Source organism: Octopus bimaculoides, chromosome 20 (assembly GCF_046866305.1).
Source record: "Octopus bimaculoides isolate indiv1 chromosome 20, ASM4686630v1, whole genome shotgun sequence".
Taxonomy (NCBI): domain Eukaryota; kingdom Metazoa; phylum Mollusca; class Cephalopoda; order Octopoda; family Octopodidae; genus Octopus; species Octopus bimaculoides.
In genome coordinates, this window is record NC_142947.1 from 37,134,840 (window position 1) to 37,150,310 (window position 15,471).

Sequence of the window (15,471 nt, forward strand, 5' to 3'; positions counted from 1 at the left end):
CATTTCCTTTGGTTTCTGGATAGAAGCAGATAGGAAATAACTTTTACTAACCAAAGACAAAAAAAAAAATTAATTAAGTTACATAGTATAGGCACAGGAGTGGCTGTGTGATAAGTAGCTTGCTTGCCAACCACATGGTTCCGGGTTCATTTCCACTGCATGGCACCTTGGGCAAGTGTCTTCAACTATAGCCTCGGGCAGACCAAAGCCTTGTGAGTGGATTTGGTAGACGGAAGCTGAAAGAAGACCGTCGTATATATGTATATATATATATATATATATATATATATATATATATATATATATATATATATATATGTATGTGTGTGTTTATGTTTGTGTGTCTGTTTGTCCCCACAACATCGCTTGACAACCGATGCTGGTGTGTTTATGTCCCCGTAACTTAGCGGTTTGGCAAAAGAGACTGATAGAATAAGTACTAGGCTTACAAAGAATAAGTCCTGGGGTCGATTTGCTCGACTAAAGGTGGTGCTCCAGCATGGCCACAGTCAAATGACTGAAACAAGTAAAAGAGTATGATTGACTATAACATAGGAGGATGGTACTTCAGCATGAACATGGTCCAATAACTGAATAACTGAAACAAGTCAAAGAATAATAGAATATGATTTTGGTGCCTTTTATGTTCACATCAATGAAATTGAAGCAAAAGGAAGATTTCTTTTTTGCTGCTTTCACAGATTCCCATGATTCTCTGTCACCATCCAATTCCATTATTAAGAATTTGAATTGGAAGCTAGAGTCATAATGAATCTTTGATTATCTGATTGCGTAAGCATGGATGCCTTCCCTGTGGAGGCATCGCTGTTACTCTCGTGATAAATCCCGGTGATCATGACTGTTGATCTTCTAGGATTTCTGTGCTCAGCATCAACATAAGAAGCATCATTGGCTCAATTTAGCTCTTCCACTACCTCTTTACAATTCACCATGCTGTAGTCCCATGACCTACCTTTGGCATGGTGGCAGAACAGGTGCTGTGCCTTGCCAGAGGACAGCCCATAACTATTCTGGAAATGGTCATCACACAGTGGGGTATTTTCAAAATACCTGTATATCATATATTTAATGGTACATATTTAACCCTCCAGCTTTCAAATTACTCTGTCACATGTAATGCTTATTTATTCATATTGTTTTGAATTAATCATGTATTATCTTGCAGTTTTGAGATTACAATGATGTAATTGCTTATTTTTTAGGACAGCAACATAGGGTAGATGTGAAACGAATATCTAACCAGTTTGAACATAAAACATATAGAATATTTGGGCCGGATATGACCGATTAAAATGCTAAAGGGATGGGACACACAAACAAATACAGAGTAATGAAGAAGGGAAATTATTTTTTGGCTTCTCTTCTCAAATTATTGCATACACACTCACTCACATAAACACACATATGATAGCATGCACACGCGCATGCACACACACATGTGTACACACACACGCATACATACACACAGTGATGAGAAAGTAAAACTATTTTTTTGTGTGTATAGTCAAATTATTGTATAGACACTTATATAGACACATACAGTACCATGCACACACACACACACACACACACACAAACAAATACATACACAGATACACTCATGCACATACACACAAATACCTGGACACACAAGCACATGCATACATATACACATATATACACTTACCAAGTGTGAAAGTGCAGATCATGTTAAACTGAAAGCAGTTGATGTGCTTGGTTGCCCTGACTACGAATGCATAACATACCTCAGTTAGACTAATTGACAAAACAGAAACCACACCTGATTTTTTTTCTGGTAAACATTCTGTTGTTCAAGCAACAAAATCTACCACCTTTCTCATCTCTCTATCCTCGTTAGGTGGGGGTTGAAGAAAAAAATATTATATAGCAAAAACCACCACCACCACCACCACCACTATCATACTTTGGCTCAATAGATTCAGGATATTCCTTTTGTCATTCATTTACTTGTATGTCATTTGACTGAGGCCAGGCTGGAGCACCGCCTTAAAGGGTTATTTTTAGTTGAAGAAATCAACCCCAGGACTTATTATTTGTAAGCCTAGTACTTATTTTATTGGTCTCTTTTGCTGAACTGCTAGGTAACAGGGATGTAAACACACCAGCATCGGTTGTCAAGCAATGATGGGGACAAACACAGATACACACACACATAAATATAAATAATATATATATATATACACACACACACACATATATATATATATATATATATATATATATATATACGATGGGGTCTCTTTCAGTTTCCGTCTACCAAATCCACTCACAAGGCTCTGGTTGGCCCGAGGCTATAACAGAAGATACTTGCCAAAGGTGCCACGCAGTGGTACTGAACCCAGAACCACGTGGTCGGGAAGCAAGCTTCTAACCACACAGCCATGCCTGTGCCTATATTGTGTGCAGTTCCAAATATTTTCATGTAATCCAGAATCCATGAATGAAGACCCATATCATATGCTTTCAGGTATTTTCCCATGCCATCCCTAAGTTGGTCTTGTTTGCTTTTTGCAACCTTTCAGCGTTGACTTATCTATCAATAGTTGACCTTTAGTTCCTCTACATTCACATTTGCATTCTTCTTTATTTTTCCACTCTGATGTTATTCTGGCCCATGGACTCATACATTGCACCTGCCAATATTCCAGATGGGCAGACAGGATATTGACCTGAAGCTGTCAACAGCAGTTTACCCTGATGCTTCTTTCTGGCACAATATTGTTCTGTTTCTGGTCAACCAAACTAGGATTTCTGTGAGCTCTTCAAGCAGTGATCATAATTCTTCTGCTATTCTTTCATGCCATTCAGTCAATTTTTTTACCCATTACCCCTGAATTCCTCTGAGCCAGCCACTTTCCTGTTGCTCATCTTTCTACTTGTTCCTTGAACATCTTCCTTGCTTATGTTAATGTCTTCTTGCAGACGATTTATATTGGTTTCATTTAGGCTGTTTACCATTCCTGCATTGGACTCGTGTGTTTCCTCTTTCTCCCATATCTTGATCAAGAATCTTTGACTTTCTTCCTCATTGCATGTATCTTGCCTGTTTCTCTGTTTATTCCCTGACAAAATCTTATTTGGTCTCATTTGGAGAGTCTATGTTGTCTGTACTGTTTAATTCTCTCATCATATCAAGATGATTTTTCACTCTCTTAACTTGCACACATTGTTTAAGTTCTTCAATTGGTTGGCACTCCATCGCTTATGACATCGAGGGTTCCAGTTGATCCGATCAATGGAACAGCCTGCTTGTAAAATTAACGTGCAAGTGGCTGAGCACTCCACAGACACGTGTACCCTTAACGTAGTTCTCGGGGATATTCAGTGTGACACAGAATGTGACAAGGCTGACCCTTTGAATTACAGGCACAACAGAAACAGGAAGTAAGAGTGGGAGAAAGTTGTGGTGAAAGAGTACAGCAGGGTTCGCCACCATCCCCTGCCAGAGCCTCGTGGAACTTTCGGTGTTTTCGCTCAATAAACACTCACAATGCCCGGTCTGGGAATCGAAACCGCGATCCTATGACCGCGAGTCTGCTGCCCTAACCACTGGGCCATTGCGCCTCCGCTAAGTTCCTCAATTACTACTTTTTAAAATCAAATGCCATAATTTTGTTCCAGCATGCCATGCATGCAATGATTTTCCTTTCCTCCAAGAATCCTTCTCTTCCACCATGGTTCATCATCCATCATTCTGTTCTGTCTACTCATAATGCTTAGCTGACATCTTACTTCAAATCTCATATTTCATACTACCACTAAACATGTTGCCTCCATAAACCAGTCAGTTTTTATGATAATGCTTGTCTGTATATACTTTAAGATCTTGTTTGTTGCTGAAATTTCCATTGGTCTACATTCTTAAAGTTGCATCCCATGCCAAAATTCCTTGACTTCTGTCTTTACTATCTCTGCAACATGAGCTACAATGCCTTCGTTTACCTTTGTGATGAAAGGAAAAGAATTCTCAGTTCGCTACTGCTGCTGCTACTACTACCACTACTACTACTACTACAACTATTACAACTGCCACTTTTGCTGCTGCTGGTATCGCTACCACCACCACCACCAACATTGCCATCGCTGCCACTACCACTGCAACCACCACCAGCACCATGACACAATTCACTCTGCCAGAAATTTGGAAGTGATGTGCTGTACTGCTTGGCATTCACATTGGAAGTTTCAATAGGAATACTTCAGAGTGTTTAGGTGTTAATCTGAGGACGTGTACTGAGAGTGCTAAAAATCAAACATCTAATCGACATCATGGTGTTTGGAGTGATTACTAGCGATGGTGACATTATGCCTACATTCATCTTCCACATGGCCCCAGACTCAACATGGTGGCCTACATCAAGTGCCTGAAGGAGGCAGTGCTGCCCTGAGTGAAGAGGGTGGCTGCTGGAAGATCCTATGTCTAGCAACAGGACTCTGTACCATGCCACACAAGCAGGAGAACCCAGGAGAACCCAGTCATGGCTGTCAGAAATTTCTGTGACCACATCACCCCTAACATCTGGCCACCTAAACTCCCCAGACTGCAACCCTCTTGATTATTAGGCATGAGGCACAGTTGAGCAAGAGACCAACAAAACTCCTTGTAACACCAAAGATGAACTGAAGGTAAAAATTATGGCAGCATTCACCAACTTAAACAAGGAGACCGTCCAGAAGAGCCATAGGAGATTCTGAAGTTGTCTGGAGACAGTAGATGAAGCCAATGGCGATTTTATTGAATAAATTTACTCTTTAATATTTCAAGATATTTTTATATAATTTTGGTAAATATTTCTGTTAAAATGAGATGTCAGTGTTATTTTTATTTTTGTGTAATTTAGACAACAGTTTATTCACCGCACCCTGTATATATGTCAGTGTATATATATGTATGTGTATGTATATATATATATATATATATATATATATATATATGTACGTATGTATGTATGTATGTATGTGTGTGTATATATATATATATGTATATAAATGTATGTATGTATACACACACACACACACACCACATTGACATAGATATGTAAAAATGTGTATATATATGTTTGTGTGTATGTATGGGGGGGTTTAAAGAGAGAGAGAGAGAGGAAGATATTGATACAAAGTGCAACATCTGTTTCCTCGTGCTGGAACAAGCTGTTTGTCATTGAAAATTTGTTTTTAAAAAGAAGCTTAATAAAGGAAACATTTAATTAGTTACCACTTATGCATTAAACTGTGTAACAAAATAAAACTTTTTGTCTTTGGTTAGTAAGAGTTATTTCCTATTTGTTTCTTTCTAGAAATCAAAGGAAATGAATGCTATTCTTTTCAAACTTTACTTTTGTGACTGGACATCAATGTTTTGAAACTGACCTATTTTCCATTAAAGTTCAAACAGATTCAACGCTGAGTTGCTGAAGCAGAAATATTGCTATAACAAAAAAAATCAAAAAAAAAAAAAAAAACAATAAAAAAAACAATAATAATAATAATAATAATTATTATTATTATTGTCTTGATGCATTGGTATAAAAGATGGGCTACAGCAAATATTCTGCTCAGTACCACGGATTTGCTTGTCAGTTGCTTGACCTTAACCACCTGAGCATGTCCCTTAGAGATTGACAATATCTGCATCTCTGATGATGAGCAGGGGTAGTGGGGGGGGGGGAGCATCATAGCCATGTATCGAGAGGGATTCTCTGTGGTTTGAATAAATATAACAAAAACAAAGTTTGAAGGAAATAATAACCAGTTTTCATAATTTCTAAGAGTAAGTGAATAATAAATAACAGTTGCTACCCAAGGACAAAAGTCATGTTACACGGGGTTATCTTATCTTTTATTTTTTACTTGTCTCAGTCATTAGACTGTGGCCATGCTGGAGCACTGCCTTGAAGAATTTTAGTTCAACAAATCAACCCCTGGTATTTATTGTATCAGTGTTTTTTTTTTTTTTACCAGACTGGTGAGTTACAGGGACATAAACACACCAACACTGGTTGTTAAGTTTTGGTGAGAGACAGTCACACACACACACACACACACATACAATGAGATTCTTTCAGTTTCTGTCTACCAAATCCACTCACAAGGCTTTGGTCTTTCTGGGGTTTATAGTAGAAGACACATGCCCAAGGTACCATGCAGTGGGACTGAACCCAGAACCATGTTAGTTGGGAAGTAAACTTCTTACCACACCACCATGCCTACACCTACATAGCCATACCTGCACCAATACTAAATACATGCCTAAGGCAGTGAGCTATCAGAACCATTAGCAAAAGTGAAATACTTAACAGCATTTCCTGTCTTTTTATTCAGAGTTCAAATCCCACTGAAGTCGACTTTGCCTTTCGTCATTTCGGCGTTGATAAAATAAGTACCAGTTAAATACTGGGGTTGATGTAATTGACTTACAACCTCCCCGCCCAAAATTGCTGGCCTTGTGCCAAAATTTGAAACCAATATTAAATACATGCTTAAGAGATGAGCTGATACATTCGTTAGCATACTGGGTGAAATGCTTAGTGGCACTTCATCTGTCTTCCCGTTCTGAGTTCAAATTCCGCTGAGGTCGACTTTGCCTTTCATCCTTTCAGGGTCGATAAAATAAGTACCGGTTGAGCGCTGGGGTTAATGTAACTGACTTACAACCTCCCTGCAAAATATTGCTGGCCTTGTGCCAAAATTAGAAACCAATAGTAAATACATACCTATACTTCATTGCTAACGACTAAACTAATTAACTACTTAGTAATATTTACATTATAAACTATGTTTACATTACAACTGGCTTAACTTGTAGCACATGCGAAATACCACAAAGGAAATAAAAATATGATGAAATCTATCTTTTATTTCTTTTATTTTTTATCTTTTTGTTGTTTCAGTCAATGGACTGTGGCCATGCTGGGGCACCACTTTGTAATATTTTGGTTAAACAAATTGACTTCAGTGCTTAAGATTTTCTAAAAACCTGTGAAAACCTGTAAAAAAAAGACGAGTATGAAGAAAATATGAAAGTATATAGTGAGGCGATTAAAAATAATATAGTTAGGCTATTAAATGTAAAGTGAATCTGCCATCCATCATCAAGTCCAAAAGAAAAAGGAATCCAGAATAATGTAAGAATAACCTAATTGTATTATTTTTAATTGCCTCACTATATACATTCATATTATTTTCATATATTTTTTCCTTCATACAGGTTTTCACACATTTTTTATATGTTTAGGAGTGGCTGTGTGGTAAGTAGCTTGCTTACCAACCACATGGTTCTGGGTTCATTCCCGCTGCGTGGCAACTTGGGCAAGTGTCTTCTACTATAGCCCCAGGCCGACCAAAGCCTTGTGAGTGGATTTGGTAGACGGAAACTGAAAGAAGCCCGTCGTATATGTATATATATATGTGTGTGTGTGTGTGTTTGTCCCCCCCCCCCCCAACATCGCTTGACAACCGATGGTGGTGTGTTTACTTCCCCGTAACTTAGCAGTTCGGCAAAAGATATCGATAGAATAAGTACTAGGCTTCCAAAGAATAAGTCCTGGGGTCGATTTGCTCTCGACTAAAAAGGCGGTGCTCCAGCATGGCCGCAGTCAAATGACTGAAACAAGTAAAAGAGTAAAGAGTAAAGAGAGTATATCTTTATACTTTCGGGCTTTGGGTGCTAAACACCCCAGTATTTTAATATGTATTTATATTCGATGGTGTGAATATACGGAGATTATCTGAAGTTGTCTGACCAGTTATGTTGTTTATTTTTTAACCACTAAGTTTGTCTTTTGTCTCGGTGGGTTTTCACAGAGTTTCTGTCCAGCAAATTCACTCACAAGGCTTTGATCAACCCAGAACTATGGTAGAAGACACTTGCTAAAGGTACCACACAGTGATGCTGAACCCAAAGTCACATGGTTGCAAAGTGAACTTCTTAATGACACAACTATGCACACACTTATTGGGGATTCTTCATTTCTTTGTCTTCTTTTTCTTGCAGAGATATCTTAGTCTGATGTCGCTTATTAAAGGAAGAACTCGGTGTTATTCTGGGAACCAACAGTCAACACACGACCCCTTTATCAGGTGTAATTTAACATGTGTCCTTTGATTAGCTACACTATCTAAATCATTTGACTTTCTTTCTCTCTCTCTCTCTCTCTTCTTTTACTTGTTTCAATCATTTGACTGCGGCCATGCTGGAGCACCACCTTTAGTCGAACAAATCGACCCCAGGACTTATTCTTTGTAAGCCTAGTACTTATTCTATTGGTCTCTTTTGGCGAACTGCTAAGTTACAGGGACGTAAACACACCAGCATCGGTTGTCAAGCGATGGTGGGGAACAAACACAGGCACACAAACACACACACACACACACACATATACATATATACGACGGGCTTCTTTTCAGTTTCTGTCTACCAAATCCACTACAAGGCTTCGGTCGGCCCGAGGTTATAGTAGAAGACACTTGCCCAAGGTGCCACGCAGTGGGACTGAACCCAGAACAATGTGGTTAGTAAGCAAGCTACTTACCACACAGCCACTCCTGATGTTTACACCCTGAGATTGTCTGTTTTTTTTTACACTTTCCAACTTGTTATTGTCTTAATTAGTTCTGCCAAAAGAATTTAGGATTGGTTTGTCCTTGGAAACTTCTCTATGCTAACAAACAGAGACCTACTTTTAAATGCTCTGCTAAGGTAGAACTCATGAAGAGGTTTGCCAACATCTTAATTAACACCACCACCACCACCACCATCATTGTCGTCGTCGTCATCATCATCATCATCATCATAGTAAACGTTATTATCATAATACATAATAAATTGCTCTCAGCACTTAAGCACCTTGGTTGGGTGTTGATGGTGAAAATGTGCTGGTGTGACATCGTCATCATCTTCATTATCGTCATCAGCCTTGTTAGCAACCATCATTGTCATCATCATCCTCATCATCATCATCATCATCCTCATCACCACCACCACCACCACCACCACCACCACCACCACCACCATCATCATCATCATCATCATCATCAGCTGCAGCAGCATCCTTGACAACCATTATCATTGGTAGCAACATTGTCATTGTTGTCGTCATCATTAGGAATAGCAGCAGGGGCAGTGGCAGCAGCAGCAGCCTCCTTAACAACCATCATCCTCAGTAGCAACATTGTTGTCATAGACATTGTCATCATCATCAGAAGCAGCAACATTCTTGACAACCATCATCATCAGCAGCAGCAACAACATTGTCATCATCATTGTCATTGTCATCATCAGCATCCTTGACAACCGTCATCAGCAGCCACAACATTGTTGTTATAGACATTGTCGTTTTCATCATCATCATCAGCAGCAGCAGCAATTTTGTCATAATCATCATCGTCATCATTGTCATCACCATCACCACCATCACCACCATCCTTAGCCTTCAGATTACCCGGTCAAATGTAAGCTTAGAACCTTATTCTGTCGGTATCTTTTGCTGAACCACTAAGTTACAGGGGATGTAAACACACCAACATCGGCTGTCAAGCGATGGTGGGGGGACAAACATACAAACATATAAATATTTGAGAGGTTGGTAGATGGATGGATGGATGGATGAAACGTTCAGAAGTTAAAAGTATCTATCTATCTGTCTGCCTGTCTGTCTGTCTGTCTGTCTATCTGTCTGTCTATCTATCTATCTATCTGTCTGACATCCATCCATCCATCCATCCATCCATCCATCCATCCATCCATCCATCTATCTATCCATCCATCCATCTATCTATGTATCTATCTATCTATCTATTTATCTACCTATCTATCTATCTACCTTAATATCTATCTGTCTATCTACCTCTCAAAAAAAAAAACTGTTAGACCGTTTCAAACTTCCGAACTCTCCAACTTTTGATCATTTGAAAAAGAAATAACACTTTCTGGGATTTACTATGGCATTACCCTGTTATTTCTCTGTACTAGACCACAATTACGTTGCCTGAGATATACCAATAGGTTGTACATATGTATGTGTGTGTGTGTCTTTGTGCTTGTGTAGTATCCTTCATCATCACTTGAGATGGGTATTGGTTTGCTTATGTCCACATAACTTAGTGGGTTTAGCAAAAGAGACTTATAGAATAAGTATCAGGCTTAGAAAAACATAAATCCTGGGGTTGATTTGTTTGACTAAACTCTTTAAAGGTGGTGCTCCAGCATGGCTGCAGTCCAATGAGTGAGACAAGTAAAATGATAAAAAGATGTCTGGGTGAAATAGGAAGGAAATTTAGCTGCAGTTTCCAACAGATCAAACTGCATTTGGATGTGATATGAGGGAGATTGGCTGCCATTCTCAGCCTCTCAAATTATGTGCATAATATAAGGGATATTAAGTTTGTATTTCCAGTAGGGTGAGCTACAGCTGGATGTGATATGAGAGAAATTTGGTTGCTATTTCTAGCAGATCAAGCTACAGTTGGGTTTCAGATGAGGAAGATTTGGTTGCTATTTCTCTAGCAGGCCCAGTTATTGTTGGATTTGTGATGAGGAGGATTTGGTTGCTATTTCTCGTAGATCAAGCTGTAGTTGGGTATGACATGAGGAAGATTTGGTTGCTATTTTCAGCAGGTTGAGCAACTGATATAGATATAGGCGTAGGAGTGGCTGTGTGGTAAATAGCTTGCTAACCAACCACATGGTCTGGGGTTCAGTCCCACTGCGTAGCATCTTGGGCAAATGTCTTCTACTATAGACTCGAGCCGACCAAAGCCTTGTGAGTGGATTTGGTAGACGGAAACTGAAAGAAGCCCGTCGTATATATGTATATATATATATATGTGTTTGTGTGTCTGTGTTTGTCCCCCAACATCGCTTGACAACCGATGCTGGTGTGTTTATGTCCCCGTAACTTAGCGGTTCAGTAAAAAGAGACCGATAGAATAAGTACTGGGCTTCCAAAGAATAAGTCCTGGGGTCGATTTGGTCGACTAAAAGGCGGTGCTCCAGCATGGCCGCAGTCAAATGACTGAAACAAGTAAAAGAGTAAAAGAGTAAAGAGAGAGTATGAGGGAAATTTGGCTGCTTCTTTTACTGCTGTTACTGCTGCCGCCACTGCGGCGCTGCTCATACTTCAGCTGCTGTCACTGATGTTCCTGCTGCTGCTGCCGCCAGTACTGCCATGGCCACTCCTGCTGTTTATGTAGATTAAACAGAGATAAATTGATAACCAGAAAACACTGGCACTTGTTTATCAACAATCTTTTTCACTGACCTTAATACACCAGCTCCACCCACCACCCACACACACACAGAGAATATATATATATATATATATATATATATATATATATATATATATATATATACATACACACATGAGATGCATACAAAGACACAGACACACACATATATTCACACACACACACACACGAAATATATATATACACACACACACACACACACACACAAAATATATATATACACACGAGATACATACAAAGACACAGACACACATACATTCACACACACACACAACACATATATACACACACAATTACACACAACACATGTATACACACACAATTACACACAACACATGCATATGCATAGACACACACACATACATACATATATATATGCATACACATACATAGATATATACTCATACACAACACACACACACACACACAATGCATGTATACATACACACAAAACACATGTATACACATACACACACACACAACATATATATACATACACACACATGCACACACACACAACACATATATATATACACACACATTCGCAGACATTTCAAAAGTGCATAGACACTCCCCCCCCCCCATCCTTTATACTGATGCATCTGTTATGGTTCCCAAATTGGTAAGATCCTTGAAAACTTCATTGAGACACGTCCACTAAATACTAAATTAAGTATTTAAAGGTATCAAATGACACCATCTTGTTTTTGGAAAGAATTCATTAAACAAAAAGGACAACGATAGCATCTGTTTACTTTCAAGTTATCTGTGTACACACACACACACAACACGCATATACACACACACGTAACACATATATATATATACGTGGACATCCACACACACACCACACATTATATGCATAGACACACACATGTATATACATAAAGACACACACACACACAACATGCATATACACACACACACAACACACACATATATATATACATAGCCGTACACACGCACAACACACTTATAATACAGACACACGCACACACATGCACACATACACACACTCAACACTCATAAATGTAGACACACACACACACACACACACATACAAAACAAACAAAACACATATATACATAGACACACACAACACAACAAATATATAGAAACCAATAAATAGAACAAGTACTAGGCTTACAAAGAATAAATCCTGGGGTCAATTTGTTTGACTAAATGCAGTACTCCAGCATGGCCGCAGTCAAAATGACTGAAACAAGTAAAAGAGTAAAAGAGTAAAAGAATAAAAGAATACACACACACTCAAATACTAACATTCAACATCCCACTCTCACACACACCAATATACACACATACATCCTTATACATTCAATACTCACACACAAACACATATGTACATCGCACGGTCGTCCCTTACATATATATATACATTTAATCAACATTTCCTAGAACACACCCACACTCATTAACTCGGCATCCATACCTACACAAATATATACACAGCCCATACACATGTTTGTATGAGCAAGCGTACACAAAAATATGTACATTATTCAGACTAGAGACTTCAATACGGTGGAAAGGGGAAGGCAGAATGAATATAAACTGAATATAAATAATCTTAAATGGTGCGTACAGCATATCTGCTATCCTTGAAAAAGTTCTGTAGGTTATCAGTTTTTTCAACGAGGCAAGATTGTCGGTCTTTCAATTAACAACTTCCATTTCTGCAGTGTGGGTGTGTGAAAAAAAAAAAAAAAAGTGAAATTGTGAGTGATCTCCCCTGATCCATTACCTACTTCAATGTTGTTGAGTCTCTCAAGGCGGCGAGTTGGCAGGAACGCTAGCACGCCGGGGAGGAAATGCTTAGTGATATTTCGTAATCTTTACATTCTGAGTTGAGTTCAAATTCCGCCGAGGTCGACTTTGCCTTTCATCTTTTCGGGGGTCGATAAATTAAGTACAAGTTGCGTAGTGAGGTCGATCTAATCGACTAGCCCCCCCCCCCTCCCCAAATATTTCGGGCCTTGTGACTAGAGTAGAAAAGAATGTTGCTGATTCTCAGAGAGACAGACCAACAGACAAACAGCGTAACGGACAGAGAGACAGATAGACAGACAGACAGACAGACTGTTTATGAGTATGTTCTCGTTCTGTATTTTATATTTTGGGTTGAAATTCTGCCAAGATCGATTTTGCCTTTCATCTTTCTGGGATTGACAAAAATAAAGTACCAATTAAGAGCTGATGCTTCGTTTTATCCCTTGCTCTCAATTTCAGGCCTTGAACCAAAATTTAAAACCATTATTAATGTTGTTGTTGTTAATAAGGTGGTGAGCAGACAGAATCATTACCACACCAGGCAAAATGCTTAGTGGCATTTCGTCTGCATGATCTGAGTTCAAATTCCGTGATGATGATGATGACAATTACATCGGTAATTGCAGCTCAAGTAATCAATGCTGCATGCTTCATTTTGGCTGTGTGGTTAAGAGGTTTGTTTTAGAACCAGGTAGATTTGGGTTTGATCTCACTGTGTGGTGACTTGGAATGCTCCATTGAAATAGACAATAGCTTCTGTTACCTAGGTAACATAATGACTCATGGAGGAAGGGGGATCTGAAAGCATAGTTGCCAAACTAAGAATAAGGGCAGAAGAAAACTCAGGAAGGTATTACTTCTGCTGGCAACAAGGGGATTCTCTGGTTTGTTAAGCATGGGGCTGCATGTTATTGATGTTAGTGAGATGTAGGGACTGAATTCAGAAGATGAGCAAAGACTGGAGAGAAATTTAGCAGAGATGTTTTGTTGGATGTGTTCCATTACTATGTATGAACAACATGGTACAAATATACATGGTACAAATAAACTGCGAAATAAACTGTGTGAAAGTATTCAAATGTAGTGTACAAGAGAGATGACTATGTTGGTATGGACATTGTAATACGTATGGATTGATAACAGATGGGTAAAGTATTATCAGGATATTCAAGAGGAAGAAAACTGTGGAAGAGGAGGACCAAGTACAATATAGATGATAGAAGTGGTGAAAGCTGATCTCATATATTCAACTGTTCCTCTCATTCAAATATCTAGCCTTTTGCTTCTATTTAATTAATAGACCCCCACCCCCACCTCACACAAATCTTTGGTCTTGTGCTTAAGTGAGCAATAATTATTATTATTAATATTATTATTGAAAAGGCAGCAAGCTGGGGATCGAACCTGGAACCATCAGGTTCCAAAACAAACCTCTTGACCACATAGCCAAATAAAACTTACAGTGTTGATAACTCGAATTGCAGTTGACGGAGTAATTGTGACGTGATTTAGATAATGCACATCATGACTGAGAGAGAACCTATGAATTATAATATAGATAATGGCATGAAATTTATCGGTCTTTAAAGAAACTAGACACTAATCTTTCCAGGCTAAAGATAATAAAAGAATTTCAATAAGGAAAGAAAGCAGAATAATAATATTGATAATAATAATCAGGCCAGAAGTGTTTGGGAGATGGTGGTGGTGGTGGGTGTTAATTAACTTCAAGCGATGGCTAGATATTTGAAAGGAACAGTTGAATATATAAGATTAGCTTTCACCACTTCTATCATCTATATTGTACTTGGTCCTCCTCTTCCACAGTTTTCTTCCTCTTGAATATCCTGATAATACTTTACCCATCTGTTATCAATCCATACGTATTACAATGTCCATACCAACATAGTCATCTCTCTTGTACACTACATTTGAATACTTTCACACAGTTTATTTCGCAGTTTATTTGTACCATGTATATTTGTACCATGTTGTTCATACATAGTAATGGAACACATCCAACAAAACATCTCTGCTAAATTTCTCTCCAGTCTTTGCTCATCTTCTGAATTCAGTCCCTACATCTCACTAACATCAATAACATGCAGCCCCATGCTTAACAAACTAGAGAATCCCCTTGTTGCCAGCAGAAGTAATACCTTCCTGAATTTTCTTCTGCCCTTATTCTTAGTTTGGCAACTATGCTTTCAGATCCCCCTTCCTCCATGAGTCATTATGTTACCTAGGAAACAGAAGCTATTGACTATTTCAATGGAGCATTCCAAGTTACCACATAGTGAGATCAAACCCAAATCTACCTGGTTCCAAAACATACCTCCTAACCACACAGCCAAATGAAACATCCAGTGCTGATTACTTGAATTGCAGTTGACA

The 15,471-nt window shown here is 38.7% G+C and overlaps 1 long non-coding RNA gene across 1 annotated transcript; it reads right to left on the minus strand.

Annotated features, from left to right (window-relative positions):
• Positions 1 to 6,878: 6,878 nt before the first annotated feature.
• On the minus strand, positions 6,879 to 13,356 carry LOC149131683 (uncharacterized). Its single transcript, XR_016237657.1, has 3 exons — positions 12,893 to 13,356; positions 12,437 to 12,505; positions 6,879 to 11,220 (listed from the first exon to the last, which is right to left on the minus strand). It is a non-coding gene; the product is annotated as an uncharacterized LOC149131683 (long non-coding RNA).
• Between the last annotated feature and the right edge of the window lie 2,115 nt (positions 13,357 to 15,471).